The sequence below is a fragment of the Myxine glutinosa genome, chromosome 5 (genome assembly GCF_964187855.1).
Source record: "Myxine glutinosa chromosome 5, kmMyxGlut1.1, whole genome shotgun sequence".
In the NCBI taxonomy this organism is placed as follows: Eukaryota; Metazoa; Chordata; class Myxini; order Myxiniformes; family Myxinidae; genus Myxine; species Myxine glutinosa.
In genome coordinates this window covers 130,574,743-130,593,415 of record NC_136265.1, presented here as the reverse complement: position 1 = coordinate 130,593,415, position 18,673 = coordinate 130,574,743, and the positions used below count along the sequence as shown (strand labels likewise).

General features: G+C 34.5%; 1 protein-coding gene and 1 long non-coding RNA gene across 4 annotated transcripts in view; both read left to right on the top strand.

Annotated features, from left to right (window-relative positions):
• The window catches only part of LOC137427079 (CD276 antigen-like), a 338,480-nt gene that overhangs the window by 272,365 nt on the left and 47,442 nt on the right, over positions 1–18,673 (top strand). The window lies entirely within an intron of this gene.
• Positions 3,161–5,424, top strand: LOC137433616 (uncharacterized). Its single transcript, XR_010985678.2, has 3 exons — positions 3,161–3,995; positions 4,198–4,327; positions 4,552–5,424. It is a non-coding gene; the product is annotated as an uncharacterized LOC137433616 (long non-coding RNA).

Genomic DNA, 18,673 nt, shown 5'->3' with positions numbered 1-18,673 from the left:
ATGCCAGTTGGCTGGGTGTGGGTACCTCTCTCACCAGCCATGGCTCCTCAGCAAAGAACTTCTGCGACTCACTGGGCCTGACACAATCTGTCAATTTCCCGACCCGGATCTCAGTCAACGGAGCATCTTCTCTTCTGGACTTGGTTTTGACTAACTTCCCTGAAAATGTCTGCTGCTCTTCTTCTGCTCCAATCGGCTCATCTGATCATGTGCTTTTTAAAGTGGACATCTCTCTGACCATTCTCAGGGAGCCTGCTCAGCGTCGACGAGTCTGGCATTTCACTCAGGCCAACTGGCAAGGTCTTCAAGCAGCCATCAATCATCTGGACTGGGCTCCCATCTCTACCCCCTCTGACATCAACTCGTCCTGGGAATTCTTCCAAAGTAAATTGCTCTCTCTCATGCACAGATTTATCCCATCTCGTCTTCAGTTGTCATACCCTTCCTCCCATCCATGGTACATGGAATCTTGTGGTGAGGCTGTTGCCCAGAAAAAAACTTGCCTTCGTCTCCTGGAAAGCAAATCCAATGGAAGGAAATCTCATTTCCTTTCACAAAGCCCAAAACAAGTGTGTGTCCACCTTCAGGAGAGCCAGGAAAAAATATCTCTCCGTTCTCAAGACCGAACTCTCTTATCTGTCTCCCTCTTCCAAATCCTGGTGGCATCTGGTCAAATCTGTTTCTGGTGTTTGTTCCCCCCCCCCCCCCCGCCCCATCCCCTCCCTTACCTCAAACGGCTACACAGCTGACTCCGCACGTGAAAAAGCTGAATGCCTCAACTCTGTGTTTGCCTCCAAATCTTGTGTCCCAAACCCATCCCTATCTGTACCCAGACGTACCCAGCTGCTCCTGGACTCCGTGTCCTTGCTGCCATCTGCTTGGAAATCTGCCAACATCACCGCTTTGCACAAAAAAGGTGCAAAAACAGATCCTAGCAACTACAGACCAATCAGCCTTCTCCCAATTATCAGCAAAGTCATGGAATCCATCATTGCTTCGGATATGAAATCTTTCCTCTTCTGCAATGGCTTGATCTCTGATCATCAATTTGGTTTCAGACCAGGTCACTCTACTCTGGACATGCTGCTTCTGCTGTCTCAACAATGGATGGAGGTCCTCAATGCCAAACAGGAAATTAGAGCTGTCTCCCTCGACATATCACGTGCCTTCGATACGGTCTGGCACCCCGCTCTGCTCACCAAACTCTCCTCCTTTGGTATCCATGGAAATCTCCACGCATGGCTGGCGGATTTCCTCTCTAGTCGTAGTCAACGTGTGGCCCTGAATGGGTTTCTCTCATCTCCTCTTCCTGTTTAGGCTGGAGTTCCCCAAGGCAGTGTTCTGGGCCCTGTGCTTTTTCTGGTCTTCATCAATGATCTCTCTGACTCTCTTGAAAATCCTCTCTATCTCTTTGCTGATGACTCCACTCTCTGCCGCTCCATTCCTCATCCCTCAGATCGGCAGTCTGCAGCCTCCTCACTCTCTGCAGACCTGGACAAAATCACAGACTGGACAAACAAGTGGAACATGTCTTTCAATCCTGACAAATCTCAAACTCTTACTATGTCTCTCCGAAAAGACCGACTGGCCAACCCTCCCATCTACTTTCTGAATAATCCTCTCCAAGAAGTCTGTCACTCAAGCTTTTGGGTCTCACTATCTGCCATGATCATTCCTGGGAAAACCACATTTCTAAGCTGGCCTCCAAAGCCAGTCGCCGACTGGGCATCCTCCGTCGTGCGAAGTCCTTCTTTGGCACACCTGAGCTCCTCACCACATACAAGGCTTTCATCCGCAGCTCAATGGAGTACTGCTCTCCCCCTCTGGGCTGGTGCTCCTGCCTCACACCTAGCTCGTCTTCATGCTGTTGAAACCAAAGCGTTCAGAATCATTGGAATCTCCCACGATGACGCTACCTCCGAGGGCCTTTCACTTACTCACCGCAGGCAGGTCCGTGGTCTTTCCGTCTTCTACCGACTCCTCTCCGGCCTTACTCCCCCAGCTCTCTCTGGGCTCTGTCCCCCAAATATTCCGACAGGTCGCACAAGATCTGCCTGCAACCCTCTTATGGTTAAACTGCCAAAATCAAAACTCTCTGCTTACCTTCACTCCTTCATTCCTCTTTTCTCCCGCCTCTGGAACAAACTCCCTCACTCTCTTCAATCCCACTCCTCCCTCCAGGTCTTTAAAACGGCTGTTCACCGCCATCTCTTATCTTCCCCAATCCAAAACCTTGATCTTTTCTACCCCCGCTAATTTCACCCCAAATCCACTTTTTTGAGGTGTCGACTTCTTTCCTGGAAGTCCTTGGTGTCCTTGCGTTTTATACCTATCCTGCCTCCCCCCAGGCCCTCTCCCTCCCACACATCTCCCGATGTCCCTGCTCTCAAATGTTGTGTTTGTGTGCTTCCTCCCCTTCTCTCTCCATCTTGTCGACCGCTCTCCTTTTTATATACTTTGTTTGCTTGTTTGTTTGATTTTTTGTTTGATAAATGTTAGGTCTTTCACGAGCCTCGACTCTGTATACAACAAAAAAAAGAAAAAAAAAGAGAAGGTGTGTACGTCTCAAAAGGGTCTAAAGGGTGTAAAAGGTCTCAGGGGTCTAAAGGGTTGAAAGGGATCAAAGGCGTCTAAACGGTCTAAAGAGGTCGAAGGGGTCAGTAGTGTAATAATGTTGCTTCTGGGACACCTCCGTTTAACATGGGAAATCCCTATCTAATGTCATTTACCCCCTTGTCTTTTTCAAAAATCATAAACACCTCTATTTCTCCCACCCTCATCTTTATGAACCTTTTGTCTGTAGTACCTATCCTTAATGTTGTTCATTAGACCACTCAAACACTACAAATATTTGTTTTCTCTTATAGACCTATCATCCTTCTTCTACATATCATCTGGCAGATTAATCTTTGACCCACTCAAACATTGACCCATTCACTTCCATATTAATTCTTTCCCTCCCTCATTGCCCCTAAAGACCTCTATTTCTCTCACCCTGTTCTTTACGAACCTTCTAACCTTTTGACATGTTATCCTTATTCATTAGACCACTTAAACACCTGTGATCCTTCTGACCTTATGAACCTTTTAACCTTTTACTCTTAATATCATCTGGTGAATATAACCCACTCAAACAACGACCCTACAAATATTTGTTTATGTGTAGGAAATAATTTATTTCGCCTCCAACTTCCATCACCATCTAATATATTATTAAAGAAGAGGTTTGAGTTTGGTTCTTTTTCAAGATATTTTAACTGAGCTAAGATAAAATGGTAAACCTCCCTCAATGTTCTTGTTTGAGCACCTCCAGTGCCACATACCATTTTAAAATTATAGTATATATTTTCCTGACAACCATCAAAGTTTTCCGTCCACTCAAAAATATTTCCATGTTTTTTACCCAACTCACCGGTATTTAAATTAATTCTCTTATTTGTTTTGTGAACTTTTTTACCAGTTGCCTTTTCAATAAGTCTTATTTGATATTTTTCACATTCATTAAGGATGCCATACTTAAACCTCGAACCTTTTTTTAATTAAAGAAAGAAATGGCATGTTGCTTAACTTTACAAGAAATGACGCGTTGGGAATTTCTCATGGTCTTATTTCCTGTTTCCTCGAAATGTTAAAGCTGAGTTCTGTTCCCGAAAATACATTTTGGACATTATAAAAGTCGTGTTGTCGTGCTGTTTTCATAATTACGAATCGATGAAGATGAACGACAACTCGTCTTATTCCAGTGATGAAGAATACTCACAAGGGTAAGTTTGAACTGTTTGAACATTCAGAATTGAACTGTTGGTGAGAGCTTTGTATGTGATTAATTTAAATTTATATAACATGATATATTTTTTTTATTACAGCAATTCAGGTTTTGAAAATGACCTGGTCTTGGCAGAAAATGAAGTTTTTCCGAAAGAGATTTACAACGAGGCGAATGAGCATTTAAACCATTTGCCAGTTTCACCGTTCTTAGAGGATTCATGTAAAAGGTATGACACTAAATAAAATACGTTGGTGTTAAATGACGCTGCCTTAGTGTGTGTGTATGTGTGTGTATGTGTATGTGTGTGTGTGTATGTGTGTGTGTTTGTGTGTGTATGTGAGTGTATGTATCTGTGAAAGTGTGTGCGTGTGTGTGATGTTTTGTCGGGCTTACTTCAGCATAGTAATTTCTCCTTATTTTGTTTGCAGTATTAACCTCGAAGACCAAAATTTTGAGTGGGATGATTTTGATCTCCCAAGGAGTGGTTATTTCCTACCAACCTGTGGTACTCTTCATTTTCAACTCAACGATCTTGACGCTAAGCTGGATTTTTTCGAGGTAAGCATGTGTGTACGTGTGTGTATGTGGTTCACCGTTTATAATAGGTACACCATATCCCTGCGCATCATAAGAGGTGATTCAAGGTTGGTGTCAGGAAGGGCATCCGACCCTATATTAATAATAATAATAATAATACATTTATTTTGTATAGCGCTTTTCAAGACGCTTTGACATGGAACATAAATATGAAATAAATATCTCTCCCCTCTTGTCTTTAATAGAAAGAGATTCAAAACCTGAAGACATCTGCTGAACCAACCTTTGACTTGTGCTGGGAAGAAATTGATGACTTATGCTGGGGAGAAGTTGAATGTATACCTCAAGAAAAATGTTTTAATAATATAAAGATTTTAATGTTTTCAATATTTATATATATTTGTTTTGTTTACAATTATTTAATTCTTAATTACAAAAAGAGAATAAAGGAAAAGGGACAGGAAGGTGCGTCCCCCTCCCTTGGCCCCCCCTCATCCCACCCCTCCCCTCCCCTTGTGTGTGTGGGGAAGGTGGGGGTGGGATGAGGGGGGATCAAGGGTGGGGGACGCACTGGGGGTGGGGGATGATGGGTGTGGTCTGTGTGGGCGGGGTCTGTGTGGGCGGGGTCTGTGTGGGTGGGGTCTGTGTGGGCGTGGTCTGTGTGGGTGTGGCTTATGATTTTTGTTTATTTAATATTTTTTTTATTACCACTAATTAAATTAGCTAATCTGGGTGGGGTGAATAGAAATGTTGTTTAATGAATTATTAGCTTTGTTTTTTGTAATTCTTGCGAGTAAAATGAACCCAAGATTTCTTCTCCATTTAAATCATTTAATTTGTAAGTCCAAGGGACTGTATCCATTACATCAATGATTTTAAATAATTCACGAGTCCATTTTTGTGTATAACCTTTCTCAAAATGGCTTTTCCATTTGTATATCCTTACCATATCACCAACTTTGAACTTGGGCTTTCTCAAATTAATCTCCTTTTCATATTCTAATTTTGTAAATGTTTCTGATGGTTTTGATTTTGTTGATGAATGAACTGTATTATTGTAATTATCTACAATATCCTGAATTAAATACACCCATTTTTGAGAACCGAGTTGTGTGAATTTTTTATATAATTTCTCTTTCAAAGTACGATTAAAACGCTCAATAACAACTGCCTTTCCTTCATTAAAGGTGTTGTATAATTTAATACCCTTCCCCTTAAGAAATTTCATGAATATTTTGTTATAGAACTCTGTTCCCTCATCAGTCCATAACTTCTTTGGTTTCCTTTTATCCCGATCAAATATTAGCTTAAAGGCTAACATTAAAGTATCACCCCTTTTTTTTTTTAAAGGGACAACCCAGGCAAATCTACTCCTCAAATCAATAACGGTTAAAGCATACCTGTATCCCCTGTCATTATTCAATTCAATTAAATCAGCGGACCATATGTGGTCGGTGTATTTAGAATAAACCTTCCTTCTTTTAAACTTTGTGATTATAGGTTTGTGTAATTCTTCAGCCAAAAGCTCCTCAGTCTTGATGACATCATTAGAGCCTAATAGTTTTTTGAGGAATAACCAAGACCAAGTTTCAATTTAGCATTTATCAAATTTCTCACAATAAACCTATCAACTTTCTCTCTCAACGTTGGATTTTGTATCAAAGACAAATTATACAACATTTCGCTGTCGGCTTTATGTTTTTCAGTCAACGTAGTGGTATCCCCATAAGCAATATCATGCTTCATACACACTTCATCAACCCTATTTGTAGGTTTAGACCAAGGTTTAGGATTGTTAGCCTCATCTAATCTTTTATCCAAGTTTGTTCCTGGACCACAGAAAGAATACCCTGGAAGGTGTAATTCCCCTGGAATTCCAGTTGTTGTAAATTTACTTCCTGACAGAAACTTTTGTATGTCTCCTCCTCTTTTAGGAGAGATGAATTGGCACTTTTTAGAGCCACACACTTGACATATTCCTTTTTGACAAACTCTATTATTTTTAGCTTTAACATAAGAGATATTTTTAGATTTAGTTTTCTTTTTACATTTGAGACAATAACTCATATTTATTTATCAGAAAAATTCCGACAGAGTATCAAAACCTTTTTGGTTTTCAACATATACATTTCAATCTTGATTTTTAAAACATAAAGAATCCTAAGGAATGCCTTCACTCTCTCCTCCATTTATTTACAAATAAAACTAACTAAAGTCAATTACACCGACATCATCAACCACATAATCTTTTCCTTCTTCTTCTTCTTTATCCCCACTTTCTCATTTAAATCTCCTCCCTGAAACTGAAGACATTGACGTCGTTATTCTTGAAAATAATATTTTCATTAGACTTCTCATTTCTTTATTTTCCTCCTCAGTGCGTTGAGTTTGATTTATTTGCTGTAATACCTTCAATCTTTTATTAATCTCACTGATTTCCATCTTTTTATATTTTTCCTCCCTCTCTCTTTGCTCCCTCTCCTCCTTCTCTCTTTTCTCCCTTTCCTCCTTCTCTCTTTTCTCCCTTTCCTCCCTCTCCTCCTCCTTTTTCTCCCTTTCCTCCTTCTCCTTTTTCTCTCTTTTCTCCCTTTCCTCCCTCTCCTCCTCCTTTTTCTCCCTTTCCTCCTTCTCCTTTTTCTCTCTTTCCTCCTTCTCTTCTTTAACTCCTTCCTCATTTATCTTAGCAATTTTTGATATCAATATTTTCACAGCATTCATTCTTTCTTTATTTTCCTCTTCGGTGAGTTGAGATTTATCTTCTTGCTGTAATACATCCACTCTTTTTTGAATCGCTCTGATTTCCATCTCCCTCTCCCCCCTCTCTCTTTGTTCCCTCTCCTCCTTCTCTCTTTTCTCTCTTTTCTCCTTCTCTTCTTCAACTCCGTCCTCATCCCTTGCTACCCTTGAGTTTAAACCCCAAAGAATATTATACATATACTCATCTGGATTTTGAGATATTCTTGTATCTATAATTATTTTTCTCATAATAGGATACCAATAAGATTTGTTGACGATTTCTAAAAGAGTTTTATATTTCATAACTTTGAGAAGTTCATTTTTATTTAATATTTTAAACAAGTCTCTATTTGTGGGTTTAACAATATCAGTATAAGGCCAGTTTTTTATGACAAAATTCCCATGTATATGCTCCAAATCATAAGGTATGTAATACCGAGCACCCTTTTCTTGTAGGTATCCTTGAATACAAAAATTATAATTCTCTTGTAGTCTTCTTCCTGCCATTTATGTATCAGAAATATATGTGAGATTAATATTATGACAGGTAATACCACCCCATCTTCCCACTACCAAATCGGTTTGTATTCCTCGGCTTTCTATCCTTATCTCATTACCTTCCTTCTTTGTCATGCGAACCATCGCTATACTATCATATATTTTTATTTTCTTAAAATCACGTATTTGTTGTTTACTAATTGTACTTCCACATAAATCCTTATCTTCACCAAGTGGATAATATTCTTCTTTACGAGACTGATTTAAATCATGTAGGTCTTCTATGTTTATTGAAAAAGACCAATTATACCCTAAATCAGGCATATCATACCCCCATTTATTAATTCGCATATTAACTAAATGTCCTTCTTTATAAAATTTAATTGTAAGCAGGTAGTTAAATTCAATGAGGAAAGGTGTATGGTCAGTATAACCAGGTGTTGTGGTTGTAAATTTTACTTGTTTCACAAAACGTGCTGTTTTCTTTAAAGATATATATTGTGATAAATCACTGAATCTAATCAAGTCATTCGCATCTGTAGGGTTTGGATAATTGATTAATTTATAAGTATTCTTCATATTAATATTTTTACTTACACTATATTTTTGTCGTTCAGCCTGTGCCTTTGTATAATAATTTGATAAATCAATATCCTGAGAGGATTTTCCAAAGATAGAACCATCTTTTCCAACATAGGTCATTTATATTAGATAAAAAATGATATCATAAAAATTTTCATTATTGTTGAGTTGAAATAATACATATAAACATAATTGGCCACAACATTTAGAATTAATTTCTTGAACTTGGAATGTTTGATAAACACCATTCTGTAAGAATTGTATTACTTCAACAGGTGGTGGCATACCATAACTATCAAAATAATATTTATCCTGACTATTATGAATACAAACCCAATGAGAACCATTCTGTGTGTCTAAATTCATAATAATATTCTTTGTATTCTTATTTATATGTATTAATTCATCTCTCATACAAATAACCACATTATCAATTTTTAGTGTTTTACAATACTTAGCTAGTTCTATATTTGACGTTGTATTCTTTCCAAATTGTTTAAACCATTTATCCATTTATTTATGAGAAAGATACAATCCATTACCCCGTTTAGTTAGTTTAACACCCGCTTGAGCGATAGAGGAAAGCATATCTCCAACCAACAATCTAGCTTTATCAGGTAGACTTTCAAGTTTTTGAGCAAAATCTACAATTACACCACTTCCACTAATTTGTTTCTCCAACTCCTTGTTATGTCTTTCCAATTCTTTTTGAGCTTTTAGTTGTGCCTTCCTTTCGTTAGCAGTTTTTACCGCTGCTGAAATACCACCAGTCAATGCTCCCGCCGCACTTAAACCAGCAAATAAAGGAATTAGAAACGGGAGAAATCCTCCTCTTGACTCGTCTATTGAATATTTCTTTAACATAGGTTTCGTCATTTTAATTTTAAGTGATCCAACATCATTTAGTGTTTTTACTTGTGTGTGTGTGAGTAAAACATCAATTCTTACAGCTCCTTTTCTTTGAATTGTATTAACATTAATAATACAAGGCTTTTGATTTTGAATACAAGATGTTAATTTATTAAGATTGATTTGATTAACATATACCCCTACCATTTATTTATGAGAAAAAACCTATGTGATATTAATCATAACACCATTATCTGTATTAATCTGTAATTCTGTTTCCTCCAAAAGCAAACAATAAGCATCAACTTCTTCATTCTCCCCTCTTTCAATGTATAGAGAAGTATCCACTCGATTAGACTTTATAGTTTCCTTTTGAGAACTCAGGTCAATTGCGTAGATTGTATATAAACCTTTAAATGCAACCATATCCAAAATAGGATCATTATTACCATTACTTTCACACACTTTTTGGTAGGACTTGTAGGCTTCCGCATAATCATTTTTTTCCCAATCAATTTCCAATCTATCTCGCGGATAAAATGTGCCATCAAGAGAAACCCGAAGTTGTTTCACCTTAGCATTATCACTCAGCGCATTATTCTTATTAGTACCCTCCTCTCCATCTGGTTTTTTAAAAATGAGCCATAGGTATCGTGGCTTTCCTTCAAGAACACCCAAATTCCAAGTGTAGGTAGTGTGTTCCAGTTTAACGTGTTGACATCTTCTTTTAAGGTATGATACATTTAGCGGTTTCTTTGAGTTAAGTCTTCTATTTAACATCTCCTCCGTTTTAAGATTAGGAGTATATTCATTGATATACCAACACAAATCATTAATAACAAATTTATTATTGTCGCCAAAAGCATTTTCAGCCCCAAAAAGCAATCTATTTACATTATCATTCCTTTGTAGTTGAAATCTAATTTTAAGACCATACAAAACTTTATCATAATCACAAAATCCAAATATACCTTTAAGAGGTACTGCTACGGTAAAACTATTCTCAGCTTTTGCGTCATCATTATACATTGACTTCCTTTGACTATAACCAGGGTCTGTGTTTGTTCCCGTTGACATATCAGGAATAAAGCCTTCAACAGCTCCCTTACCCATTCTATCACCAAACGAATATAGTGTAAATTTCATCATTTCAGATGTAGCAGAGACATAATCAACCGCTTCAACCTCTTGTGTTCCAATATACAGGCGAACACTGTCAAACATTTTCCAGAAGAAATCATTTACGAGTGTAGCATTAGTATTATTCGCAGCCTTAGTGAATTTAAATTTACACAGCAAGAAACTATCAGCTATATTCAAGTAAGTTTGTTGATTATTTATTTCAAAACTTTTTGTTCCGTTTGAATTCCAGTCGGTTCCTGTAATAGCATTTACCTTAAAATAGTCTTCCTTTTTAGTAGAGTTTGAAATGATAATCGTATCATCCAAATCATAGATACTATCAATCGCTTCCATACTTGTATTTATATAGTATTAAAATTGTTGAAACCCTGACCCAAGTATTTTAATGATTTTTTGTCGTTCTTGTGAAGATAGTTGAGTTTTACCTTTTTTAATTTCTTTGATTGCTTGTAATTTATGGGACTCCTTTTGAGCATCTTTTATACTCTTTACAACACCTGCTACATTTCCCATGAGAGAAGCAGTTGAACCAATTAGGTCTTTATGTTTAAGAATGGTTGAACCAATACCCATTAGAGTATCAATTATCCCATCTCCTTTATTTCGAAATTGATGACCCACACCCCGTTGTCTCTTAGGTTTATAGTATCCTTTACCCACATACCTTGTATAGTCTGGTGAAAGGAACATGCCCTCCCCTGTAATTATTTTATATTTTCCCAACTCGTGTTTTCTTACAATAACCATTATTTATTTATTGAAAAACTTCACGTAGGTGAATTCTGATGGATATAATTTCATCATTAAAGGATATCATACGATTATCTTGGTCGGTTATCCTAAAATTTACTCTGTATATGGTTTTTCCTGACACAGGTAAATAGACAAGATTTTTTGGTTCCATATTAAATTTATAACCAATCGGGGTTGAGTATGCACTGAATGAAAATATTGTATTTGTTCTTATTCCATCGTTATAAGCACCATCAATCAAATCACAATGAATTAATACTGAATTTATACCGGAGGATATTTGGATAACATTATCACTGTAAAACGTCCCGTTATTTTCAATCTTTTTTGAAGAGAAACCCAATAGCTCTCTGAACGAATTTTCAATCGTGAAATCAACTTTATAATTATTTTTCAGTTTAATAGTTGATTTTGAAGTGTGTGTTTGAATATCTATTACAATATTTTTTGGTTCATCACCTTTTTCTTTCATAAGGCGAGAGACTTCTGAAGATATTTGAGAAATCTCGTAAGCTCCAGGTGAAACAGTTATAGTTTTGTAGGCAGTGCCTGGATTATAACTAAACTTGTTGTTTTTCTCTGTGATATTAAAAAGGGTATTGTAAGTTTCCATTGACAACAAAGATGCCTCATATGAGGTAAGGGGGTCAAGTTGTAGTGGGTAAGGGAATGAAGCTGTGTAATCGCTCGTTGTGAAATTAAAACTAAGAATTGTGCTTCTCATCTTATTTAATATCTAATAAAATATCTTTGTATTGACATTTATTAATTATTTTCATGTTCATCAACTGATCTAAAATGGCTGAGGATTCATTAAAACAATTGTTGTTTCCAGCCTTCTTACTACCTAATAACAATAATAGCCTATTAACTAATTGTGATGGGTCATTTGGAAGAAAACTAACACCCGAACCAAGCTTACTTAAAGCATCAATAATATGTTTCTCCTTCTCATTCTTCTTACTTTTACCAGCAACAGAAACTCCATAATCAAGTGTATTTAACAACTCAATATATACCCTATCTTCCTCTCTTTCCATATCAAGTGGTTCCTCAAAATATTTTGAACCGCTGAATCCGGGGTTTGTTAGAAGAAACATTAATCTTGGAGTTAATTTAACATTTGGTTGAGTAGAACTCAAGAACATCAATTCATCATTAAATATCAATACCTTTTCTTCCACAAGATGAAACACTGCTGGTTCTTCTGTTGGAATGAGACCTGCTCTGGTTTTTGAACCCGCAGAATATTCATTGTTTTGAAGAGCTTCCACAACATAATTAGGGGGTTGATTTACCTGCTCAAGTTTCCGAAATAATCCCTCGTCATCATATTCTAATTCACCAAGTTCTTGTTTTGTTATCTGACTAAAATCTTTGAGCATTTGAAGTTTTTTCGGAGTAAATTCTACCGTGGGAACTGTAGGGTGTTGAGTTTTCAAAAGTGGTTTAAAGAATTTCTCTTGTTTTCTTTCAAAGGCTTCTTCACCAGTTAGTTTCTGTTTCCGTTTCTTCTTTATCTCTTCCTGTTGTTTAACAACTTTTGAAACTAATTGTTGATGTTCCTTAAACTTTCTTTCTCTTTCTTCGGTATTCATTTAGTATTGAAAAATATCATTTAGTATCTCATCTTGTTTCACAACAATATATTTATATTTTCCAATCGTGTGTTTCATATAATTTTCAAATTCTTTTTTACTACATAACGTAGAGCAATTATCTCTCCAAAAATTATTTACATCTATTGAATTTAACTTAAATAAAATAAAAGTATTGGCATTGTTTCTTATTGAGCGTCGAGGGAGTTGAAAATATGATTGACTAAGATATATACAATTACAAGAAGAATGTCTCCCTCTTGTATAGTAGCTATCCATTACTGTTTGGTTTCTCTCATTAACACAATCATCAAAGATGACAAGGTTCTTTTTTGATTTATCTAAATCTTGAGGTGAAGGTATATCATCCGTATTATCACTGAGAATACAAGTTATGGGTTTCGATTTTGATTTCTGTGTATCACAAAATAATTGTATTATATCATCAATATTATAATCATTTAGTTTGTTTTGAAGTTTAAATAAACCGATAATGTCTTCCTTTTTAAGACCCGCATTAAAACCCTGTGAGAGTAGTTGATACTCGGGTTGAAAACTTGACTTTGTAAAAATTATTAAATTATCATAATCTAAAAAATTAGGACCAAGGAGCATCTTTAAAAGTAAACAGGTTTTTCCACATCCGCTTGAACCAACTATTAGACATCTCAATGAATTTGGAATGTTTTTATGGTTATTAAATTTTATCTTATTTTCCCAAACGGGTAAAAAATCATTCATTTATATATTTGGAAAACAAGTTATCTAACTTTTTTTGAGCTATTTTAGAAACTCTATATTTTATCCTGAGTTCGGGTTTAATTTCAAAATAATTCATTATTTTATTTATATAGTATCTTGTATTAACATTTCCATTAAAATTATTTTGAATAATAAATATCATTAAACCCTTATACATTTCCTCAATACAAATAGTCTCTTCCCTTGAAAGAAATGGTGTATTATCATCACAATACTTAACATTCATCTCTCTTATTAATCTTGTAAAGTAATTCATTTTTGGTTCTAATTTAAAAGAGTTATATATTTTTTTATATTTTTTATTATCATTAATTAAAATTAAATCACAGAAAATACATTGTTTATATGAACCCTCATTATTAAGCCCTATTCTATCACAAGCCGGACAATTCTCTAATTTATCATATGGAGAGTCTGGAAATTCTAAATATCCTTCAGAACTTATCATATTTATGTGGTAAATTTTTGCTTAAACTAAACGCAAGTTTATTCATTAATAAATACAATGTTTCAAAGCACAAAAGACAAATTTCAATCAATCTCTACTTCGGTGGAAGATATAGAAAAATATGTCAAAGATGTTAAATTGAACAAAGATAAATATGGAAATTTTTGGGTAAAACCAGTTATGGAAAATAACATGAGCCCCTCTATTTCATTTAAAGGAAGAGCTCTAACTATACCTGGAAAGACATCCATTAAAGTAAATCTAACAAAAGTTTCTCCTCTACTCCTGGCAATTTATTCAAAGCTTGAAAAAGTGATTGACCACGAGTAGAGGAGACATTTGTATTTTCTTTAATAATCCAAAGGGTGTAGATCTAAGTAAAATGAATGATGTTAATATTTCTGGTGAAATGTCATTTCGTTCTATGATAGTTAGAGATTATTTAAAGATAACTTTTGATATAAAAATTGTAGAGATTGAATCTGTTAATGAAAGAAAGTATATAGATATTGATGGGAATATTTTTCTTGCTAATTAAATATGAGTCAATACAGCAGTGAAGATTTTACTATTTCATTGAACTCAGACGATAGTGATGATAGTATTTCATTGAACTTGGACGATGGTGATGATAGTATTTCATTGAACACAGATGATAGTTATGATACTAATAGTTTGTGCTCAAATGATAGTTATGAGAGTAGCTTTATTGATGACTCTGAGTATGATTCTGAGTATTCATGTGATAGTTATGACTTAGATGATTCTGAGTGAAAAAGTGTTTTAGTTTAAGCACAGCGATATATATAAAACGGAGCTGTAAAGCTCAAAAGTGTTTTATTTTAAGCACAGTGATATATATAAAACACCACGTTTTCTCACGCTATAAATATGGTTTATTGTGATACTTGCGAGAAGGAAGTAAAATATTATAAACAACATATTCTCACCGCAAAACATACATACAACATTTTAAACAAACTTTCCCCTCTTCCACCTGAAACAAAACACTGTTCTACATGTAATAAAAATATCCTCAAGAAAGGCTTCAAAATACATCTTAAAACAAATCTACATTTATCAAATTTTATCACAACTAAAAACTCTGATGGAGCATTCAAAGGACATATTAAAATAAGAGTCTTTAACTTCAAACCTCCTGAACCAGAGTCTATAGTTGATGCTGTAGAAATAGTTAAACCTGCTGTTCAAACGTTGATTGAAAAAACACTAAAGGAAATGAAACCACTTAAATTTTATATGGGAGTAAAATTAGAAATGACAAAGGATGAAGGAGTTATAGATGCACCATACATGAGAACTGAGCCACACTTTATATCTTCATATCAAGATTTTAAAACATCAGGAGTCTATGATGAACTTATTAAACAAGAGCAAGATGTGGATAATTCAATCGTAGGAAGTGGATTCAATATAGGAAAAATTATTTACATAGACATTCATATTCTTAAATCAGATCCTCTAAAAGCTTCTTCTTACATTGATTTACCCAGTGTTATCAAAAATAGAAAAGCAGTTATCAATATCAAAAATAAAGACAATAAATGTTTTCTCTGGTCTATTTTAGCACACTTACATCCTCCACATTTTCATGATGAAAGAGTATCTCATTATAAAAAATATGAGAATACATTAAATACGAAAGATCTAAAGTTTCCGATGACTTTAAATGATATTCCTAAATTTGAAAAGATGAATAATTTATCAGTTAATGTTTATGGTCTAACAGAAACAAACAACATTCAGGTTTTAAAGCTTTCTGACAATTGTAAACAAACTCATATTAATCTTCTATATTTTAATTCAGACGAAAATTCACATTATACATACATCAAAGATATTGCTAAATTAATAAAACCACAAGTCTGTAAGAGAACAAATAAAATATATATTTGTTTGCGTTGTCTTAACTTCTTCAATTCACAAGAAAGATTAGATAAACATTCAAATTATTGTGGCGAACATAAATCAACGGTAATCAATATGCCTAAAGAAGGCTCAAAGATCACATTCAAAGATGAAAATAAAAAGATCAAACATCCATTTGTTATATATGCTGATTTTGAAAGTATTTTAGAAAAAATTGATACTGCTTCTCAAGATCCAAAAGAATCATACACAAATAAATATCAAAAACATACTCCTTGTGGTTTTTGTTATTATATCAAATCATCCGTTGGTGATAAATATAACAAGTTAGAGATGTATAGAGGCTCAAATACCCCAGAGGAGTTTGTGAAACGACTAGAAAAAGACTGTGTTCGATTAACCAAGATAATGAGAGAAACCAATAAACCAATGTCCTTAACAAGTAAAGAAAAAAGGGAATTTATAAAAAACAATGTCTGTCATATTTGTGAGGAGAAAATTGGTAAAGGTCTAAAGGTTAGAGACCATTGTCATCTCACTGGTAAATATAGAGGTCCGGCTCATCAAAGTTGTAATATTAATTATCAACTCCCCTCTTTCATTCCTGTCTTTCTTCATAACAACGCTCATTATGATACACATCTATTTATCAAGGAACTCTCAAAGACTTCTGGAAGTATCTCAGCAATTCCAAACACGGATCAGAAATACATTTCATTCACAAAAACAATTCACACATCTCCTATTACTCATATCAGATTTCTTGATACATTTAAATTCATGGCAAGTCCATTGGCTAACTTGGTTCAAAATCTAAAAGAGTTTCCATGTCTTTCAGAGTATTTTTTAGATAAAGATTTTCTAACACAAAAGGGAATTTACCCCTATGACTATATGGACTCATTTGAGAGATTCAATGAAACACAACTTCCTTTAAAAGAAAATTTCTATAACAAATTAAATAATAGTCATATATCTGATAAAGATTATGTACACGCACAAAATGTTTGGAAAAAATATAACATTAAGAATCTTGGTGAGTATCACGATTTGTACCTCAAAACTGATGTGCTTTTGTTGGCCGATGTATTTGAAGCCTTTAGATCTGTTTGTCGCACTGGATATGGATTGGATCCTGCTCACTACTACACAGCACCTGGATTGGCCTGGAGTGCGATGTTGAAAATGACAAAACAAGATTTGGATTTGATAACCGATGTTGATATGCTTTTGATGATTGAAAAGGCAAAAAGAGGTGGAATTTCACAAGTCTGCTCGAGTAGATACGCAAAAGCAAATAACAAATATCTTCCAAATTATGATCCAACGAAAGAGAGTTCTTACTTGATGTACTATGACGCGAACAACCTGTATGGCTGGGCAATGTCTCAGGCTCTTCCTTATGGAAAACTTAGATGGGTAAAGGAAAAAGACTACAAAAACGTTTTACAAGATGTATGTATCTCTACACAAAAAGAATTGGATGAAGAAAAAGTTGGTTATTATTTTGAAATTGATTTAAAATATCCAGAGGAACTCCATAACCTACACAAAGATCTCCCATTTGCTTGTGAGAAAGAAAGTCCAAAGAAAGAATGGTTGAGTGATTATCAACGATCGTTTGATATAGGTGAATCAACAGAAAAATTACTTACTACATTATATAACAAGAAAAATTATGTTCTACACCAAAGAAATTTGCGACAATATTTATCAAAAGGTCTAAGAGTAGAGAAGATCCATAGGGTTCTAAAGTTCAATCAAAGTCATTGGTTAAAGGGGTACATTGATTTTAATACACAAAGAAGAACAGAGTCAAAAACAGATTTTGAGAAAGACTTTTATAAATTAATGAATAATGCGGTCTTTGGTAAGACTATGGAGAATGTGAGGAAAAGACAAAATATCAGACTATCAACATCTTGGGAACAAGCATCAAAATTAATTAATAGACCGAGTTTTACTCGAGCTGAGGTCTTTACTGAGAACTTTTGTGCGATCCATTTGATTAAAGAGAGTATTGAAATGAACAAACCTATTTATATTGGAACAACAATTCTTGATTTATCAAAGTCATTAATGTATGATTACTTTTATAATAACTTGAGGAAGAAATATCAAAATGATGTTAATCTACTTTATATGGATACAGATAGTTTTATTTTGAAAATTAATACCAACGATGTTTATTCAGACATGAAAAGAGACATTAATATCTATGACATGAGTAATTACAGTCCAGAGAGTGAGTTGTTCTCTTCTAAAAATAAAAAGGTGATTGGAAAGTTCAAGGATGAATTAGGAGGAAATGTTATGAGTGAATTTGTGGGATTGAGGTCAAAGGCTTATGCTTATAAATACATTGTGAATAACGTTGAAAAGACTGATAAGAAGTTAAAAGGTGTAAAGAAAAATGTTATTAAAGAAACAATAAACTTTAAGGATTATTATAACTGTTTAACAACAAAGAAAGAAGAGTTTAGAAAGATTAATGGAATAAGAAGTTATAAACATCAATTATATTCAGAAGAGATAAATAAGAAAGCATTGGGGGCTTTTGATGATAAGAGGTTTATTTTAGAAAATGGAATTGATAGTCTCCCTTATGGTTATATAAGTATATAAGTGATAAGATATATATAAGTGATAAGATATATATAAGTGATAAGATATACATAAGTGATAAGATATATATAAGTGATAAGATATATATAAGTGATAAGTTAAAAAGGGGGGGGGGGGGGGTTGGGGATTTTAACGGGCTACCGCCGCCTTTTTTACTATTATATAAATGATAGAACCAAGTATCAACCAGACTAAAGAGTGGAGGTGTAATCAACCTTGGTATATAAATGGAAAACATAATGAATGTGAAAAATATCAAATAGGTATAATTGAAAAAGCAACTGGTAAAAAAGTTCACAAAACAAATAAGAGAATTAATTTAAATACCGGTGAATTGGGTAAAAAAGATGGAAATATTTTTGAGTGGACGGAAAACTTTGATGGTTGTCAGGAAAATATATACTTTAATTTAAAAATGGTATGTGGCACTGGAGGCGCTCAAATAAGAACATTGAGGGAGGTTTACCATTTTATCTTAGCTCA